Genomic DNA, 21,741 nt, shown 5'->3' with positions numbered 1-21,741 from the left:
GTCTTGACCACCATGAATAATGCTGCAATGAACCTATGGTACATATACTTTTACAAATAAATGTTTTCAAAAATTTGGGGTAGATACTCAAAGGAAGGGTTGCTGGGTCATATGGTAACTTTATTCTTAATTTTTTGAGGAACCTCCTTACTGGTTTTTATACTGGCTGTACCAGTTTACATTCCCACCAGCAGTGAATGAACATTCCTTTTTCTTTACAACCTCTACAACACATTGTTGGCACTGACAGGAAGTCAGAGAGGTCAGCCCCAGGCCCTGGCAGCAGCACAGTTCCTGCTGACACCTCTCCCACCACTATACTAGGCAATTGCATCAGCCAAAACCAAGAGTTAAGTTCTTATGGCATCTCATCAACATTATAACAAAATGATGTTGAACAAACTGACATTATTCAGGGAACTGCTGTACTAAGAAATCCATTCTGTCTTAAATATCTGAAGAAATCTTGATGGGAGTGGCTATAAGATAGGGCTGTCTCCAACTCCCATACTAATATTCAGGCTGGTAGGTTTTTCTCCTAGGATTCTGGGACTGCCTCTCTTCACAGTCCTGATGCAGCCATAGCAAATGGCACAAACAGGTGAATATATGTTTAGGTGACTCAGCCAGAATATTGACGCCCCCTGAATTAGTCAGAGTCCTATTATCTCTGGACAAAGAAGGAGCAAAAGGGGATCATCCAGAAACTCTGAATAGCATTGTAAAAGGATTACTCAATGAAAGCATATTGGGTTTTAGAGTCAACTTTTTGGAAGTTGTGCACTAAAGCTAAGTGGAAAAGAGCGAAGGCTCAGGCCTCAGCATTTGTGAGCTGAGACAGTCATTTACTGCAGTGCATTTTGTTGGCTGCCATAAAATGTTGATGGTGGCAACATGCTACCATTCTCTTCTAACTGGCAGAGAAAAGCACTGAAGAGTAATTAAATAGTGAGCCAGCTTGGAACTTGCTGAACAAGAATTGACCAAAAGAGTAGAGAAGAAAGAAGACAAAGTTTCACCCAATTCATTCTCTGCTATGTTACTGTAAGTCCTAGTGGGCAATATCAGTGTAGCAGGTATGGTAATGGGTTGTTCAGACTGACATGTGGTACTTGAGATACAGTGAGACTCCTCCAAATTAGGATTAAGCCAGTATTCATTAAAGACAATTGTATAATAAAGCATTTTGTTTTTCAGCAGACCAAAAAAATCTGTACTACTACCAAAGATTTGTTAAATAAATACACCTGCCCTGCTGGAGAGTGAAGTAAATCTATATGGAATGCCAGGCTCCTGACTAATGTATAGAGCTGACAGAGGAGGAACCATAGCTGAATGGGAAGGCAGGGATATAGGGCTGTGTCCACATCGACAGCTCAACTAATTCAAGCATTTGTAATAAAAGTAACAAGTTTAGTTGGGACTATCTTAATAGTCCAGGTGTTTGCTTTAAAAATTGAAGTGTACTTCACAGAATCATGTTTAAGAAATGTAATAACTATTCCATTTCTTGCAACTAAAATAGACCTCTTTTTATAGGGGAGCTATTAAAATAGACAGATATTTTCAGAACATTTCTGCTTAATCTTTAGAAAGAAAATATACCTCTTGAGGCAAATACGGAATTTTGACCATTTCAAATATGAATAAAAGTGAGATTGCAGTTGGATGATAGCAAAGGGAAATTTAACTCTTTGTTTTAAACACTTCTTTTATGTTTTAATTTCTCCAATGGGAATGTAATATATATATTATATATATATAATCCTCACCCGAGGATATTTTTTCCATTGACTTTAGAGAGAGTGGAAAGGAGGGAGAGGAAAAGAGAGAGAGAGAGACAGACATTGATGTGAGGGAGACACATCGATTTGTTGCCTCCCACACGTGCCCTGACTGGGGCTGGAATCAAACCCACAACCCTTCGATGCGTGGGGGCAATGCTCTAACCACTGGGCAACACTGGCCAGGGCAGGAATGTACTATATTTGAAATTTATCTAAATGTATACATATAGATGTAGTTATAGATACAGTGAAAGTGACCCTGGGTCAATGAGTGTAGTGGTTAGCACCATAGGATTTTAAATATGGCAGATCTTCGTTCATACATGGTTTTGCATGGACTCTTTTTTAATTACGTGGCTTTGGGAAGGTTACCTAACCTTGTTTGTAAAATGAAGATAATAATACCTACCTTGAAGTATTGCTGAGAGATTGTAATAATGTATGCAAAGTGCTTTGCATAGTGCTGAACTCAGAAAGGTATCCAATTAATGGTTAGCTACTATTTGTATTATTATTACTTGTATAGTGCTTTATACTTTTCTAAGTTCTTTCAAATGTTATTTTATTCATATGTCTTAATAATCCTGAGAAAAGTTAAAATCAGAGGAGAATTTTCAAGAATATTGTCACTTTTTCTAATGGAATGGTCACCGATGTAGATATGCACCCACATTCAGAGGACTGTCCTTCCTGTTTCCAGTTTTGTCCAGTAAAATCTTGGCCTTTGTGCTCAATACTTACTAACTTGCAACATATCATTTTGAAAATGGTGACCACTGAGCTCACGTCATTATCCAGAATAGAGGAATGTACCTTGAAGTATTTAAATGTTTCTGAAGAAAATAAAAATCAATTAGAATCAAGAGGTTTTAATCTATGAAGAGAAAGTTCAAATTCAATCTCAACAGTAGATACTTAGGTTCATTATGAGGAAGTAAGTACAGTAAGTCCTCATTTATTTTGTCGATAGGCTCTTAGGAACTGCAACTTTAAGTGAAACAACATATAACGAAACCCATTTTCCCATAGGCTAATTGGTATAAACAAGAGTTAAGTTCCCACAGCATAGTTCTGGTCACAAAATCACCAAACTTCTAAAGACAGATCCAAAACATGTCTAATATTAAACATTGAAATAAATGTGAGCTATACACACATTTAGGAAAGATGAAAGAAACAAGTAAGAGAATTATTTCCCAGCTCACTTATTCCAGTTCAGGTGGGTAGGTAGAGCTTATCCTCATAGCTCAGAGCATAAGGAGGGGTCCACCCTGGATAGGATGCCCTGCCATCACAGAGCGCACTCACACCCACACCCACACTTGGATTGGGACAATTTAGACACACCAGTTCATCTGGTGTGCACATCTTTGGGAGGTGGGAGGAATCCAGAGTACCTGGAGAAAACCCATGCAGACATAAGGAGACATGCAAACTCAACACAGACAGTGAGTGGCCCAACTGGGAATTGATTTTTCCCCTCTCATCAACATTATAATGAAATGACATTGAACAAAATGACTTTATTCGAGGACCTGCTGTTTAAGGGTCATTTAAATGGCATCCACAGCAAAGTATATTGACCTAGATCTAATAGAGCATGCAAAAAAAATGCTCTGCTAATATTAAACAAAACAAACTCTAGAAAAGGCAGTAGCTATCTTTCTAATCTTGCCTTTTATGGACTTAGGTTTTTATATACTTATTCTTTTTCATTTTTTACCTTTAAGAAACCTTCTTTCTAGTCTACCCTTCTTAGATATTTCACTTGTGCAAAAGAACTTTGATTAGACTGATGGTTCTCAGAGCATCACCTGTAGGGCTTGTTAAAATACAGATTGCTGGGCCCCAGCCCCCAAATTTCAGATTCATTTGGGAACTACTAACAAGTTCTCAGATGATACTGATGTTGTTGATTTGGGAACTATACTTGGAGAACACCTGAATTAAAATAAGGCAAGGTCACAGAGATTTTGTATTTATAGCTGATTAGAGAACAGAATCTAATATTTATTCACTTACAGCATGAAGGCTGTGTTTCTACCTGCTGCATAATGTCTTGGCAAATGGGACTTTAAACTACTTATCAGTTCAGTGGATATTTATTTTAATATCTGCTATGTGTCAGGCACTGGGCTAGATGCTAGGGATATAGCATAAAAATTAGACAATGTTCATGGACCCCAATAGTTTTCATTCTAGTAGGGGGTGACAGACAAAAAATATTGAGATGTACCAAATAGTGATAGCTTCTATGAAGAACAATAAAATCAGGTAGGAGGATAGAAAATAATAGAAAGTAGGTACTGTTTTATAAAAGGGGTTAGGGGAAGCCTCTTTGAGGAAAGAAAATTGAGCAGAGACCTGAATGAAGTAAAAGGGTAAGCCATGAGGTTGTCTTGGGGTGAAGCTTTTCAGGTAGGGGGTTAGGCCCCAAGGTCCGATTAGAGTGTTTAAAAAACAGCATGAAGGTCACTGTGGCTGGTGAAGCCTGAACAGCGAATGAAGAAATGAATGATAGGAGATGAGGTCTGTAGGTTAACAAGGGCTAGGTCATGTAGAGCCATCATAAGGATGTGGAATTTTATTGTGAACAAGATGAGACATAAGCAATAAAAAAGACTATATTTGGAAGATGACTTGATTTGTCATTTTAATTTACATGGTTTGATATTGTGTACAGATAGTGATTTATGGCATTAAATTCTGAAAATTTCAACATTCAAAATTTCCCATTGTTATCTTTTCCCCCAGGACAACTCTAGTCAAATCTGAATTTTAACTTTTACTGAAGCCCAATAATTTTTTGAGAGTGAATGAAACAGATACCATTTTCCAGGAATGTCTGTCGTCATGTTTCTGGTATTTCTTTAATTTGCTTACTGTCTTTTCTGACACTTGTTTGTTTTTTCCCAGTGTATAGCACACACTGAAGAGCTTTCAGACCTTAGCTGGAATTTCTTCTAGTAGGCAATGCCAACTGCTGTCTTGTCTTTTCTCCAAAGGATCTGGAAAATTTACAATAGAAAAATGAACATCAGCTCCTCAAACACAGCAAATAGAGAATCCTGATAAGCTTGGAGATGTCTTAATAGGACAAACCCCTTTGTGAGTGAAGAAATAATTAAAACAATTTATGGTTCTTATGCCCATTAGTAATGTAACCTCTTTGGAATTTAAGAATAAACTGGTGGGGTCACAAAAAGGAACATTCTGTATGATTCCATTTATAGGAGGTGTCTAGAATAGTCAAATTCATAGAAACAGAAAACAATGGTGGTTTCCAGGAGCTGGGGGGAAAGAGAATGGGAAGTTGTTTTTTAATTGGCATAGAGTTTCAGCTTTGCAAGATAAAAGCTTCTAGAATTTGGTTCGACAACAACATGAATATACTTAACACTAATGAACTGTGCACTTAGAACTGGTGAAGATGGTAAATTCTATGTTATGCGTATTTACCACATTTAAAAGTAGTAAAACAAATTGGTTGAATCTAATAACAGCAATAGTAAAAATGAACTAGTAATATAACGCTGCTAGAGAGTATGGATAAGATCACATGCCCTATATGGATTCCATTTAGATCAATTCAGTAGACAGTTACTATTATGTGTGTGACAGAAGGCTAGGTGCCATAGATACAGACCAGAATAAGATACTGATTTTTGCTCACTTGGAGCCTAGTTGTTAAAGACAGACTTATAAACAACAACAAAATAGAATGTTACTATACCATCAGAGAATTTTGGAAACGTGGTAAATTAAGGAAGGTGACTCCTAAATTTGGTTTTGAAGGGTGAGTTTTCATGTTGGACTAGGGAATGAAGAATATTCCAGCCACAGGGGATAGGCTGTGGTGTGAAAGATTGTGTAATTTTAAAGTGAACTCTGATGTAGAAGCAGTAATGAAGGAGAGATATTCTAAGAAAGATTTAAGAGGTAGAGATCAGAAGTCCTGGTGACTTAGTTGAGGTGAAGTCGGGGAAGAGCAATAAATTGAGGATGGCTTCCAGGCTTTTTGCTTGGGCTACTGGATGGGAGTACTATATATATACATATAGATGTAGTGATAGAGACATAGAGTATAACTCTCAGGTGTAGGTCTGTATTAAGGCAGTCCAGGTACTTCTCTATATGGATTAATTTGAGGGAAGCCAGAATGTCTGTCTAAAATTATCATTCAATCTTCTTGATCTGAAACACCCAAAATGGTCACTGACTGATTACATATGGAAAGATTAATGCCAGAAGAAGCTCAAAGTGAAAATCTCTGTCACATAGTATCAATGATATCATAGGCAAGTCAGTCAACATCCATATTATCTTCCTCCTAGCTTGTCTTTCTGTACTTGGTGACTGAAAAGTCAAAATTTCATTTTTCAGATTCCTTTGTAGCTAGAATGCTGGAATTTGACCTGGTTCTGCAGAAACTGCATTTGGAGAGATGGGAGTTCTGTCAAGAAGGGCAGCCAAGACATCTGGGTCTTTTGAAACAACTGTGGCAGAGTTTATGGCTCCAGGCTCAAGTTAAAAGTACAAAACAGGAGGCAGCAGAGGTAGTCTTTCCACTATAACCATCCTGGGGTATGGTTGGGCATTTCTCGTTGCTCCATCATTGCTTCTGGCTATTTGGCATCCGAGCCTGGTTCTTGGCACTCACAGAGATTCTATGGGGTACCCAAGTTATTTTTACTAAATCTCTTTTTCTTTAGCTAGAGTGGATTCAGTTATCTATACCTAAGAACTGTGACCAATATACATGAGACTAGCCTTCTCTCATTAGCATATTTGATCAAATGAACTAGCTGACATTTAAGCCCCTTAGAGTACTTAGGTTAGGTAGGTTTCAGGAGTGGAGGTAATAGAGACTTGTAAATGCTGAGGTCAGACAGGTCAGGTTTAAGTTATGGCTGTACCATATGGTATTCTTGTTACTTATTCAGGTAAGTTACTAAAGCTCCATATATTTCAGTTATTTCAGCTATAAATTGGATATAATCATCATGTTTAACTCATAGTGTTTGTGATAATTAATATATATAACTTATCCCAATGCCTGGAAGATAATAGTGCCCAAAAAATGTTTACATTTGCTCATATTAACACTGCATACGTAGGTTCTGTCTCACACACTAGGATTAGGATTCCATGACTTTTCACTGAGTCTTGTTTTTATATTTGGCCTAATAGACCCATTTCTCTATACAATGCACAATTACAATCTATTTCTTTCTTATTTAATGAATTCCATCGTTAAGTGAATAAAAACAAAAATAAAGAAAAGAAAAAACAAACAAAAGGAAGATTTTTTTTGTATTAATTCAAGTCTGAGCTTGGATCAACCTATGAACTTCCATGATGACTCTTAGAATGTTTAACAGTCAATAACTGTGGCATTTTAGATGCTAGGGCTATGCCTCTGTTCCTGTTAGGATTGGGCAGTTGTTTCACTCAGTTTCTGATTTGAGGATTGAAATACCTTATGACTGAGTGAGGTGGGCAAGACCATGGATTACTTTTAAATATTTTTTTTTAAAAAAATATATTGATTTCAGAGAAAGGAAAGGAGAGGGAGAGAGAGAGATAGAAACATCAATGATGAGAGAGTCATTGATTGGCTGCCTCCTGCACACCCCCGACTAGGGATCGAGCCCGCAACCCGGGCATGTGCCCTGACCAGGAATCGAACCCCGATCACCTGGATTCTAGGTCGATGCTCAACCGTTGAGCCACTCCCGGCCGGGCTACTTTTAAAACATAATGCTGAGCAAAAGAAGCCAGATACCCAAGACTACATAATATGTGATTCTGTTTATATGAAGTCCAATAACTTGTCAAAACTAATGTATGTTGATACTGTTTAGAAATAAGGTTTCCTTTGGGGAAGAGTAATGACTGGTAATGAACACAGAGGAATTTTCTGAGTTTCTTAAAGTGATTTGGGGGGTGGTTACATGGGTGTATGCATCTGTAAAATTAATTGATCTGTGTACTTAAAATGTGACACTCTGTTGTGGTTATTTATCAATTTAAAAGAGGACTCTGATCACACTTTGTTGAATGGCAGCATCACTGAAATAAATACATGAGGTTCTACTTTAAAGAGACAATATTAATATGATTATATTTGTTCTGACATTAGAGACACGCATATTACTCTACAGTCACTCCTATTAGGCCCTATCCACAGTCTACAATCCAAGAAATAAAAACAAGTATATCTCTGGTGCTAATATCAGAATATGTTGATTTAGGAACTTATTTTGGCCTTTGTGAAATACTGAATAGTCACTGTTAACTTGCTTAATGTTCAATACTAAAGAAGTCACGAAACATTTTAAAACAGTTCCATTCCATTGGTTGTCTTTATTTTACCAATAATTAAAAAAGTAAAACACTGCATTTTACTCCCTTTAAGGTTAAAAGGTGACCATCTGATTTCTATTTAATGCTGCATTTGTGTTTGGTTATGGTTCAAAAATGTTCCTTTAATCATGACATGGAGAATTGTTTTTGGATGCCAGATATCATATGCTGTTCAAAACTCTTTGCGAATTGTGAAATTAATTTTTCTTGTATACCAACCTTTCCTCAGCTGTTTCATTGACTTGGCTTTTCCCCCATAATTCACTAAGTAAAGGGTTATCATTAGTCATAGTTTGTAAAGAACTTGCAACTTTCAAATCCCAATTTCCTAATCAATAAATGTGGAGAAAATTAGTAGATATAAAGTTGCAACACATGAAACATTAAAAAAGCAAATGTTAAAAGAGCATATGTTAAATATAACATGTTGCTTCAGATCTATGTGACTTTCAGTTAGTGTTTTTTTAAATTAATATTTAGAAAAAACATTTGTTTTACAGACGAGGTCTCCAGAGAAAGGGAGAAAAGGCACCTAGCAAATATCAACTCTCTTCTACCCCAGGTTATAAATATTTTGAGAAACAAAACAAAGACTATAATAGAGATACCCAGATATTACTTTCATTATTGGGAAGGTCCAGTGTGAGGATCTGTCTTTAGGTTTGGTATCCAAGTGGCCCTGCCCATGAATCCCCAGAATTAGGCAAATATGCCCACCCAGTGTCGGAGAGAACGGATTTGGGGTGGGCCTCCCCCTGCAGGTGTAAGCACGTGTATAACCAATGGTCTGGAGGAACAGAGAACTTATGTTGTCTATAGGAAAGCTTACTCCCAAGAGGAAAAGAGAGCAAAATCAAGCCAATCATGCCCAGTTATTTTTTGCAAATTTACCAGTCAACCATGCCCTTCCATCTCCCCACAGGCAACAAAGTAAGGATTTAGAAAGAGGTCCTTAGTAACTAAATGAGCTCACTTTGCAAAAAGGGAACATCAGGTCTGGAGAAGTGTTCCTAAGTAACGTAGCTTTTTTTCATTGAATATTTCATGTCCTTCTATTTTCCGAATTACTAAAGAAAAAATGTAAATAAAAATATAAGGCATAATTAAAGTCTAAATGAATAAATGTTTTTAAATTATCAGCCATGGCACTACCTTCAAAATGAAAAAAAAAATTTTTCTCTAAAACTATAAAGTAAAAAATCAAAGAGAACAGAAAAAAGTTAGTTTGTGTTGAAAATCTCTAAGATTGTGATCATTTATTTTCAACTATCTTCAGAATTCAAAATGTGAAATATTAAGATTATGTAAAAACTGATACCCAAATATTTTTAGACCATTTTACTTTTCAATGCAAAGTATAATGCTTAGAAAATTAGGGAAATATTACATCTTCACTTTATAAAGCATATGTTAATTTCTCCCAAGCCTTATTTTATATTAAAACCTCTGTTCTTTCCCAGGAGACCTCTTCATCACAAGGAGAACCTTCTTATCATAACTTTCTGGACCATGTTACTGGTTTGCTTCTCCAGTACTTTTCTTTGCTATTTTCTGATAACATGCTGACAAAGCAACAGAAGTCATTCTTATTCATACACTTCCCAAATCTTGGTCTTGTCTATGGTCTGTTTGCTATTATAAAAAATAGAAGTCCTCATTTTATAATTTTCTAGAATCCAGAATCATGTGCATTAGATACCACTACATGAAATCTGAATACATTTCACAAAAGATTGCTCATGTCATAGCAAAAGAACAAAAAAAATTGCTCCCAAAATACAGGGGTAGGCAAAAGTAGGTTTACAGTTGTTCTTTTGGAAAATAATACAATAATTAATAATACAAGAATAAACTGTTCCACATATTCACAACTGTAAACTTACTTTTTCCCTCCCTGTACAATGAAAGTAAATGGAAAGTAAAGCTTTAAATTACATCCCTATTATTGAAAGGAAGGAAAGAACAGTAACATTTGAAGAGTCTATCCTATGAGCCAGACACTATGTTCCAGTGACTTTTCATACATTGCTTTACTTAATCTTTACAAAAATTCTCTGAGGAAATGACATTATTCCCATTTGTCTGATAAAGAAACTAAGGATTAAAGAGGTAAGTGGCTTACCTGAATGTGATTACTAAGTGGTGGAACTTGAATTTGAACCTGTGTGTCCAGCTTCAAAGCCCATGCTCTTTATCAGGTTAAAAAGATGAAATGTAAGAGGGGGAACATTTTTTACATAGTTTAGGTGAAATTAGAAATTCCTGGTTTATCAGCTATAATTTATCAGCTATAATGTTATATAGCATTTTCTGGCAATTTTGGTGAAAATACCGACACTATTTCCTAGACACCATTCTCACGGTATTCTATGCACCAGACCAGATAATATCAGACTCAATGTCATTGTGACACCTACAAAATTTGACTCAAAGACTCTAAGGAAATTGCTGGCAATGGCAAGACAAAGTTCTGTCATGATTTCACCAAGGACAGGAGCTGCTAAATCCCATGTTATACTTAGGCCTTCCAGTGACATGTTGAAAATCCCCAATTTCTAGTCTAGCATGCCCCCAAATACCCCAAATTATTTCTCAGAAGCATGGTAATGCCAGTCTGGATCCTAGGGTTTTGGGATAGACCTTTTAGGATTCCTAACAGCTGCTTCTTTGTTGCTTTCCCTAATTGCCTCAGTACATGCTAAAATTTGTGCCCTTGTGGAAAGTCATAACTCATTTGGACTAGTAAAACATGTAAAAGTATAGCTGCCCTTGTGCTTTCGAGTCTAGTAATTTCTTTATTTTATAGAAAAAAATAACCAAATCTGTTTTGACACCAGCATTATCTTAAACCACTGTAATTATGCTAGTCAGCCAGTAGTTTTAAGCAAATTGAACAGTTCAATAACCTAAATCTCCAGCAAAAATCTTATCTGCCATTGAATAGGCAAAAGCAAATGCAAAAAAATCTACTTGTTAGATCAAATTTTAAAATTTCTATCAAATACGTTTCAAAATTGCATTTGATAAAAAACAAATTACACAGGAAATATAGTTTTGAAATGACTCTTGAGTCAAATGGCTCAACGTCTAAGTGAAAATTATCACATGTACTAGGACTCTCAACTGAAAGCAACTGAGACTGACTCTGATTTGATTTAAGCAGAAAAGAAATGTAAAGAGTGGACAGGAAAACTGGAGAACTAAGCTAATAAACTGCAAGCCAAAGATAGCACTAGAAAAGTGCAATGAAAAGTGAAGAAGAAGCAGTGATTGATTCTGGGTAGGATGTTTTCCACTTTATGAAAAAACTGTTATTTACACTAACTGCCATCTCTGCTTTATAATCATTTTGATATGTGGCTTATCTTCTCTGCTAGATTGAAGTTCCCTTATAGGAATTGCTCCTTACAGGAAACAAAATAAGGATTTAAAATTTTTTTTCAGCACCTAGCACAATTAATTGCATACATTTAAGATGTTCAACATATCTTTATTAATATACCTACTTTATGTGAAGTACTATGTACTACATACTGGAGAAAATGAAGTTAGCAGAAAAAAGCTTGACTTCTTTCTTCCCGGAGCTTACAGTATGGTGCGTAAAAAAGGTATTCAAATGACCACGTTAATGAATGTATGATTATAAACTTTCAAAAGTGCTATGAAAGCATACAGCAGGAGGATCTAGCCTTGTCTCTGGAGAGTAGAAGAAGACATCCTTGCAGAAATGACATTAGAGCTGAAGTCTCAATGATGAGTAAGAATTTGGCCTAATGATAGGCAGAAAAAAGCATCTCAAGCAAAGAGAACAGTATATGCAAAGGCCCCTGTACATGGTGGGTGCTGCACAATTATTTTGTACTCAGCTTCACCTTCTTCTGTTAAACTTTAGGTGAAAAGGTTTCTCTTCCCCTGTCAAAATGAATCTTTCTTCTTGTATTCATATTTATACCTTTGCTTTTGAACTTCAATCTATGAACTGTCTTTTATTTCTGCTATATCTCCAACTACTCTCTCCATTAGATATTTCCCTTCAAGATATAATGCTCAAATCTCTGTGACCTTTAAAAACCAAAATGATAAGCAAACACTTCTCTGAACCCAACATCTCTCTACACTACTTTAGTTATTTTTATTATCAAAACTTCTAGAATAACAATATTCTCCACCTACAATCTGCACTTCCTCAATTCCTATTCATTTTTGACCCTACTAAATATGGAATCCTGCACAACCACTTCACTAACGGAATCTTACCAAAGTCACCAATGACCGCCTTGTTGCAAAATCCAGTGGATATTTTTCAGGTCCCATCTTATTTGATTCTTGATAGCACTGGACACTCTTGACTACCTCTCTCCTTTTTGAATGTCATAATACTGCTCTTTCTTTGTGTTCTACCTTTATCTCAGTCTACTTTAGAGCCTCTTTGATTTATGTGTATCCCTTAAATATTGGAATTTCATCTTAGATCCAGGATCTTCTTATTCTATACACTACAGCTGGGTGAGCTCTTCCACCCTGCTTCTTGGTCCTTGAGCAAATTTTTTTTGTTTTTTTTTGGTCAAGCCTTGGTTAAAATTTACACATTGTGACTTTTTCTCTGACTTCCTCAAGTCATTGGTAGAGTTTACTTTTCTAAGCTTCACTGCATTATATATCTATATATATCCCCATAAAAACAAGTTTCATCTTATGTTTATCTGTTTCCTAGCCTGTATCTCCAACTAGGTTAGCAGTTCTTTGAAAGCAGTGGCCATCTTTTTATACCTAGGTTTTAGCCCAGTGCATGGCAGAAAGTAGGTAATCATAAACATTTACAGATGTTTAAATGGATGGGTTTGGGTAACCTCTTTTGTCTTTACAGCTTTGTAGAGAATGTCAGGGGAAAGCTGTGGCTACCTGAAGATTGCACAGGTAATAAGTGGCAGAGTCAAGCATACTCTCAGTTTCCGTGAACCACAATATGATGCACATTTATGTGATGTTCACATTCTGCAAACTGCTCTCTTATCTATTATCTCATATAATTATCATAACAATCTTGTGTACTAAGATAGATATTTTGTTGCCATATATATGGAAATTGAAGTTCAGAAAAACTGATTAATGTTTACACAGGTAGTAAGAGGCAGAGCCAAAATTTGAACTAATCTCCTATGGGTACAACTTCAGTGTGCTGTCCACAGCTAAAGAACCACTTAGTTCTAAGGTGATGTGGATTAATGGAATGAACAAGGTCTTTTAAGTCAGATAGACCTAGTTTCGTATTCTAACTTTGCCGCCAACTAGCTGCATGGTTTTAAAGAAGTTTTTTGATGTTTCCATTCCTCAGTTCATCTCTAGGCTGGGATAATACTATATACCTCAAAGGGTTAATGAGGGGACTAAGCGATACAAGAGATGGAAATGGCAGTGCTCAGTAAGTGCCCACTCATATTAATATTCTTTGTTTCTCTCCCTCTCTCTCTTTGTTTTATTTCTGACTTATTCTCTTCAGGCTTGTCCCTATTTTGTACCAACACCAACACCAATGCCAGAAAAAGGCATCACAGAGACCACTTTGGAAAGATTTTATAGGACATTCTTTCCACCTCCTCTCTCTCAAGATTGTTCTGTCCCACTTAAAGTGACAATATAGATGCCAGAAAGGACTTATCCTGCCCTAAGTGAATGTGTTATTGAAGGAAATAAACTCTGTTATTGTATGACTGTTACCAACCACACCCATGTGTGTTCACATATTCACTCCCATCATTACCCTTGCCTGGTAGAATCTCCTTTCTTCTCTTCTCAGACTCACCCTTCAAATTCACACACATCCTGTCTCCTCCAGGAAGCCTTCTTTGACTTTGTCAGCCCTCAGTGAACTCAACCTTTCCTAGGCTTCTAGGACACTTCTGGTTTATGTTGTAGATATTTTCACTTCCTTGTATATTCAGTATGTCTTCTCGATTAGCATGAGGTTCTATTTTTTTGTTTTGTTTTAATCCTCGCCCAAGGATATTTTTTCCCATTGGTTTTTAGAGAGATGGAAGGGAGAGAAGGGAGAGGGGAGAGAGAGGGAGAAAGAGACATTGATTGGTTGCCTCCTGCACAGGCCCAGATCAGGGCTAGAGATCGAACCTGCAATCCAGGTACCTGCCCTTGACCGGGAATTGAACCTGAGACCCTTCAGTGCACCAGCCAGTGCTCTAACCACTGAACCACACAGGCCAGGGGTAATGTGAACTTCTTGAGGGTAAGGAGTGTATCTTATGATTCAGTACTCTCTACCCACACCCTCATCAGCCCCTTATTTCCTGCCAGAAATGGTATAGGGGTGTGTACCTATGAGGCATGTAGGAAATACTGGTGGTTTGATTCACCTTGCATACTACACTTCACTGTCAACAGTAGGTGAATGAAGGGAATTTCCCAAGGGAAGAATGTGAAAATCTCTGCACCTTTAGCTACGTAAATCATATTGGTGAGGACCTGAACACAATGGCTTGCATTATGTCAAAGTTTAGGTGAGAACCAATGTCACATTAATCTTATCTTGTTTTTCTTTTGAGTCCTGTAACCCAGAGTGTGTGTACTTTTGGGAATAAATACACTATTAATCATGTTTGATAAACCAAAAAGGCTGAAGCCCCAATAACCTACTTATTCTGTTTACTCAGGGGAGGTTAGACAAGAAGGATGTGATTTGCATAGACACCTAATGTGAAGGCTTTGAGACTTCACCGTGTCTCCTGAGACTACTTTACTGCCCTTCTATCTTTCTGATAAGATAAGAAAACTTATGCACCTGGGCAGTGCTTTATGCTTTTCTACAAGTCCACTGCTAGTACTATAATCTCACACCTACTTTATTGCAACATCCTCCTAATTGACTTCTCTGACTCAGTCTTTTGTTGTTTACAATCTATTATCCACACTGCAATGAGAGTGATAGATCCAAAGCACAAATTTGATTTTGTCCCACCCTTGTTTAAAACACTTCAGCATCCTTAGGATAATGTCTAACCCCTTTGGTATGCTCAAAACAAAATGAAAAAAAAAAAGCAACTCTTCCTGGTTTGCCTCCTGCTTAGCATTTCAACTTCATCTCCTGTCACTCCCTGCCCCCATCTTCCATCATGTTGTACTCTAAGCTCCAACCTTCCTGAAATACTTGTATATCCACAAGTGTGCTGTTTTATTTATTTATTTATTTATTTATTTTAAATTGCAGTACCTTTGCATATGCTTTTTCTGCTTATTATCTTCCTGCCTTCTTCTGACCTCTAATTGGAGAAGTTTTCTCCATCCTGTCACTTAACTCAAACTTCATCTTCTAAGTGAATCCTTCCTTAATTCACAATTTATCATTATTTGTTCCCTCTTTTGAATATACATACCTGCATTATGACACTTTTCTCACTGCATTATAAATATCTGCTTACACATCTATCTCTGTGGCCTATATATAAATTTCTTGAATGTTGAAACTATGGCTGACCCGTCCCTCCAACCTTGTTCCCTCAGTACTATACACATAATTGGTATTAGGGAATGTTGGTTAAATGAGTAATTATTATATTTCCAAACTTAAAGACTTCTTTTTCAATTAGAGTGACCTCAGAGTTGCAGCAAAATAACCAGTTGTTCAACTATTCACAGGCTTTTGGGCTGGGTTAGGTGTGGTTATGTCTTGAGAAAGGATGAATTTAAATGTTCTGTCAAGTTTCTTCTTAATTCAGGATTCTATAAATAAACATCAGATTAGAATAACACCGTCAGCAATGTAGAAGCAACGAAAGTTCCTTGTTTTTTGCTTTATACTTTCCATTAGTTTTCTAAATATATCATTTCCTCTAGGCCTTCTCATACTAATCATTTATAACAGGAGGTCCCTGAGTGATTTTTGGTCCTTATCTCTATTTAAGCTCAACCAGGACCAGTTTATTTCATCATATATATAAACACACATACATAAATATATTTGCAACCTCAGAGGCTTTCTAGGTGAAATCTGAAACCAGCCCCTATACACAGAGGGCAAAGAGAGACTGAAGAACAAGGCAGACCACTCCACGTTGTTAGGTGGCAGTTTAATAAGCAAGAGAAGATACTTATGAGGCTTGTTCTTGGGCAGCTACAAGATGAGTAGAACTCTGGGCCCACCCATTAGAATCTTAAAAGTTTACATAGAGGTCTCAACAACACATTGCTCTCTCAAGGCTGTGTCCTTGAAAATGGCTTCCACTCTAGGAATGGTGGGAAGAGTGGACATTCCAACCACAGGCAAGGGGTGAGGAACCTCTGATTGCCCAGGTCTGGCTCTCTGGTCAACTGGAGGTCATGTCCTCTCAATGACCTCCTCTAACAATATATACACATATCACCTTCTTACTAATATCCTATAAGGTACTTACTATTTTTATCCATATTTTGTAGATGAAGAAACTGTAGCTCAAAGAGGTTGGAAAACTTGGAAGTGCTGGAGACTGAACCTAAACTTGGATCTGATTGTAAAGCCTATCTTTGAGGCATTATACCACACTCCCTCATCCTTTTTAAAAAAAATGGCTTGAACTAGATTATCCTTGAGAATTCTGTCCAAAGTTTTTCCTCCCACCCACCCTTCAAGGGCTCCATTGGGGCCAAGCAAGAGTGTGGTGTTCTGCAGATCTGGGAGCTGAAACAAAGAGATATGAGGTGCCAAATATTCCCCTGTGCATTCGTTTTTCTGTAATTATTTCATATTGAGATACACTATAAAGACTCCTAAGATGGCATATTCAATAGTAATCTTCAGGACTTGTGGTTGTTGCCAGTCATTTATCTTCCTCTTAGGCAACTTGATCTTTTAAAGCTAAATTCTTTCCACAAGTGAGTGATGAGAGAGATAAATACACAACTTTTGGGAAGCATTTGTTCCAAAAGTGTGAAAAGCCTAAAAAAGTGGAATATTTCACTAAAGAAAGGAAAAGCTTATACGGAGCTGAAGAGATCTGTGTCCTGACAGCAAAACGTTAAAAAACAATAAAAACATTTTTTTTCACTGTGTCATCCCTCAAAACACCTGGAACAAATTGTCATCACAGGTGTCTTGTAGAATAAAACAAAGAACACTGACTTTGGAGTCAGAGACCTGGGCTTGAGTCCCATATCTATACCTTACTAACAATGCAACCTTGAGCAGGGGACTGAACCACTCTGAGCTTCTATTTCCTCACTGTTAAATTGGAGATAAGTGCAGTGGAGGGGGGATCAAAGGTAAAAATAAATATAATACTGTCAACAATAAAAAAATAAATTAAAAAAATAAATTAATTGGAGATAAAAAATGGGGACTACCTCAAAGGGTTGTTCCTAAGATTAAATGAATTAAATCATGTTTTAATAATGTTTTATGTGCTTCCATTCACATCAGATATTATTACAACTTACTTTGGTCCAGTGCCAAGCCACTAATCTAGTTACCCTTCTTTTAATACTGATCATTCTCTGTTTGACCACAACCAGACTTCATTGTACCCCTACCCCCCTCCCAGGCTCACTAAAAAGGCAGAACTATGACTGTTCTAAGAAAACAATCCCTTCAGCCAATATAAGCAGATAACACACATGGTGAACTGTGGTTGTTGACTTAGTTATGACAGACAATATCTGGGTGCCAGGAGACCTACATCTAAGCATCTCTACTGCCTATTTCTAAACAGTAGGAATGATACCAGGCACAACAATCAGACCCAGCTGCTCTAGTGGGAAAGAGAAAAAGAATGGTCTGTTTTGTGACAACTGGCCTACACCAATTCAAGGGACTTAAAACTTGAGATTAAGTTAAAGTTCTTTGAACATAGGAGTGACTGAGGTGCCAGTGGGGAATATAGAAGTATGGCTTTGACAATGGTATGTTTCACAAAGAAGGAATAGGCTGCCATATTTCCTGTGGTCACAACTTCCTAAGGTTGGTTAGCTTCTTGCTGATTGCAGATTTCATACTGGGAAGAATCACAACAGAAAGGAAATTAAGGAGATGCAGGAGCAAATTAGAATGCTGAATATCTCCTTAAAGATCAGGTGGACGCCCTCCCCAGTGTGGCTCAGTTTGTTGAACATCATTCCTTGTACCCAAACATCACGAGTTTGATTCCTGGTCAAGGTGTGCAGGAGACAGTCAATCTCTTTCTCTCTCTCTCTCTCTCTCTCTCTCTCTCTCTCTCTCTCTCTCTCTCTCTCTCTCTCTCTCTCTCTGTCTCTTTCCTCCCTTTCTCTCCCTCTAAAATCAATAAATTAAAAAAAAAGTGAGAAAATGAAGATCAGGTGGAGGGGCAAGATGGAATGGCATAGCTGAAATTCAACATCTAAGGTTGAGTATTATGACAAAAACAAAACAAATTAAATAATGTCTTTGTGGTTCCATCACTGGTCTGATTCTCCACTTTGATTGCCCTTTCCCTCTTTTTTACTTTCTTAAATTAGTACCCTTCATATGACCTATAGCAGAAATAATGAACTGTGTATCTCAACATATAAGGCAATTCTTGGTGGTGAAAAAATAAAAATTTAAAAATTAGTCATCTCAGAGGAAAGTTAGTAAAAATGCTAGTTCTGTGTTGAAGAGTTCTCTTGGATCAAACTGATTGCATAAGGCTTAAAAATCAAATAGTATGCTTGTTTACTAACATATTCTGAGATTTTTTTCCCCTTGCAGATGTAAGACATGAAAAAACCGGGGCTATGCTCACATATGGAGGTAATTTGTTCAGATGTACAACTGGGCTGGAGCCATCATCAGTAACCCGGTTATAAATTCTGAACACCCTGTATTTTGTTATTTCAAAGTATGTTCTCCATTTCAAGACAAAAATCAAATCAGAATTGCTCTGAAAGATATCACATTGAGGGTTCTGAGTACAGAAAAACATCACTGGCAACAGTTTGGACATTGGCTTATACCAAGTCTGTCTGAATTTAAACTCATGAACTCTCATACTTAAGTCCAACATAAATCGTTTTGTTTTCAAGTTCCCTTAAGCTAGGAAAATTAAGACTTCCTGTTCTTTAGGGAGAAAAAGAGTCTAAAAATGTAAGAGGTTAGAAATTGTCTTGAAGCTCTTCATAATTGAGTATAAATGAATCCAAACCATATGGATTGCATTTCCTTTTTTTTTTTTTTTTTTTTTTTTTACTTTGAACACTGAGGGGAAAAACATGTTTGGCAAAATACTTTTTGTTTTTTTCAAACCCAAATATGTTACTTTCACCCCTGAGCCTTCTTCCCAAGCTGTACCATATGCTAGGAATGTTCCCAGGATTCTTCAGTCTTTAAGTTTGCAGCTCCTGTGAGGCCTACCTACCTCAAGAAGCTATCTCTAGGTGACTTACAAGAGACATTCCAAATGCCTCTTGAACCTTTCTGGGTAACATACAACTTTCAAGACCTTTTTTTTAACCTTCTGTTTATGTACACTTTTAGTTGTGTAAAGGTCTATTTTGTTCATGTGTAATAGCTTATGTCATTTATTCTACATTTAACAACCATTTATTTAGTATCTAATGGGTCCAATGTTTTATGGATAAATGCCTAGGTTAGCACAAGACCCTTACATTGTGCTGAATGATGCAACCCATATGAAAGACTAAACAGAGCCTTGGCTAAGTATCCACAAGTAGGAGACAACCTAGAAGAGGGAATTGGAATGATCTTAACCAGAAGAAATTTCTTGATGATGGGATTTGAAAGGCTCCAATAAGTCTTCTCCAAAAGTAGCAGATTCATTTGTTTGAATTAATAAGACTATTTAAAAAGATAGATGTATCCTAAAATATAGTAATAAAATTTTAAATCCTGCAATTTACTTTCTTCCTACTAACTCACTGAGTTTTACACACCAAGGAGGGTAAGTTTCAATAGGAGTGATAAGGGAATCAGAACAATTTGGGCTGATATTCACCATAGATTGATTTTTAATTAAAAAAATTTTCAATTACAGTTTACATTCAGTATTATTTTGTATTAGTTTCAGGTGTACAGCATAGTGGATAGACAATCATATTTTTTACATAGTGTGCCTCCAGATATTTCCAGTTCCCACCTGACACCATACATACTTACTACAATATTATTGACTATATTTTCTATGCTCATAGATTTTTAAAAATTTAATATATATCAAAGCAACTTGTTATTTTTGTGAATTGAGGTTAGGAGGAGGAGATATAGAGAGAGTGAGAACAAGAGTGTGAGAGTGTGAGAGTGAGAGGAACCTGGGTAGAAAAGGAAGTAAGGATGCTTGAATTAGATTTTAACTTATGTTTATGACTTAAAGAGAACACACACACAAAGATAACTCAAGTTGAAAAGGAAACTGCCTATAATATGTATAATATTAATTTTTCATATTTGCCTTATTTCCCTAATGAAGCTATAACCATTTTGGAAGTTAAGGACTCTCTAACACTTACCATTTGCCACCCATACCACTCCCACTCCACTCTCACCTCAACACCTAACCAAGCCTGAGCCCAGAGGGGACATTCAGTTCTTGGTTGATTGATTATAGGCACTTCTAAACATGGAGAATGCCTTCAGCACAGTGTCACACACTGCAGAAGAGATACAACCTGAGGAGAGAATAAAATGATTGTGACTGTTTTGTTTGGAAAAGCAAACCTTATGTGTGAGAATAACCCTGTGAGGATAATTCAATGCAATACAGGATTTCCATGGGAACCCTGGGACTCTATGATAAGAAAACATCTAACTCCAAAGGAAGCTTTAAAGCAAATGAAAGTGTGTGTGTGCTACTCTGTGTGGTGGAATTGAAATTTAGGAAACTTGTTACCTTGAAGTGATACAGGCTGAAAATATGTTTGTATAGCTTATCTTACCTGCCCAATTGTATACTTCTAGGAGATCTTCTCCTATCTCTTCCTCTGTTGTATTTCTGATGACTTTCCTAGGACTTTCTCTATGATGAGGAGGGGAGAGGTAGACTGATAAATAGGTTCAATAAGTAGATTTGAAGGTGTGATTTTATAATGCTAAATTAAGATGAAGTTAATTATTAGAGATGTAACCCTAACCTCCCAAGGCTGATAATACTTGGGAGCACACTTCCACAGAAATCCTAATTAAAAATCATTTTCATTTTCGGTGGCTTGTTTCCATAAAATCCCTGTAGGGATTCAAGAGAGACTGAGCCTCTGAGGAGGAGGTGGATCTTTGCCAAGCTATGAAATGAGTAAAGTGAGGTTTGACGGGAAACACATTCAAATTACAGATCCAGAAAAAGGAAGTGAAACCATGGTGAAATGAAGATTAGAAGGAGGTGCCCAGGGCCCAGATGAGATAATGAGAGAGTAATGCTTATCTTATTTTGATTGACATTAGCATGTATATACCTGACACTCTGTTAAGCACTTTATATATGTTACCACATTTAATCAACACAATTTCATGAAATAAGCACTACTATTGCATCCATTTTATAGATGAGAAAACTGAGTTTCAGAGAATAAATATTTCCCCAAAGTCACTCAGCTAATACTTAGAAGAAACAGGATATAAACATAGACCTGTGTAGCCCCATTTAACCACTTTAGGACACTG

The 21,741-nt window shown here is 36.8% G+C and overlaps 1 pseudogene across 1 annotated transcript in view; it reads right to left on the bottom strand.

The window, feature by feature from the left end:
- Positions 1–21,741, bottom strand: part of LOC308551734 (eukaryotic translation initiation factor 2 subunit 2 pseudogene) — a 102,123-nt pseudogene that overhangs the window by 1,226 nt on the left and 79,156 nt on the right. The window lies entirely within an intron of this gene.

The sequence above is a fragment of the Miniopterus schreibersii genome, assembly GCF_964146895.1.
Source record: "Miniopterus schreibersii genome assembly, chromosome: X".
In the NCBI taxonomy this organism is placed as follows: Eukaryota; Metazoa; Chordata; class Mammalia; order Chiroptera; family Miniopteridae; genus Miniopterus; species Miniopterus schreibersii.
Note: the sequence above shows the minus strand (reverse complement) of the source record. Positions and strands in the feature narration are given on the sequence as shown.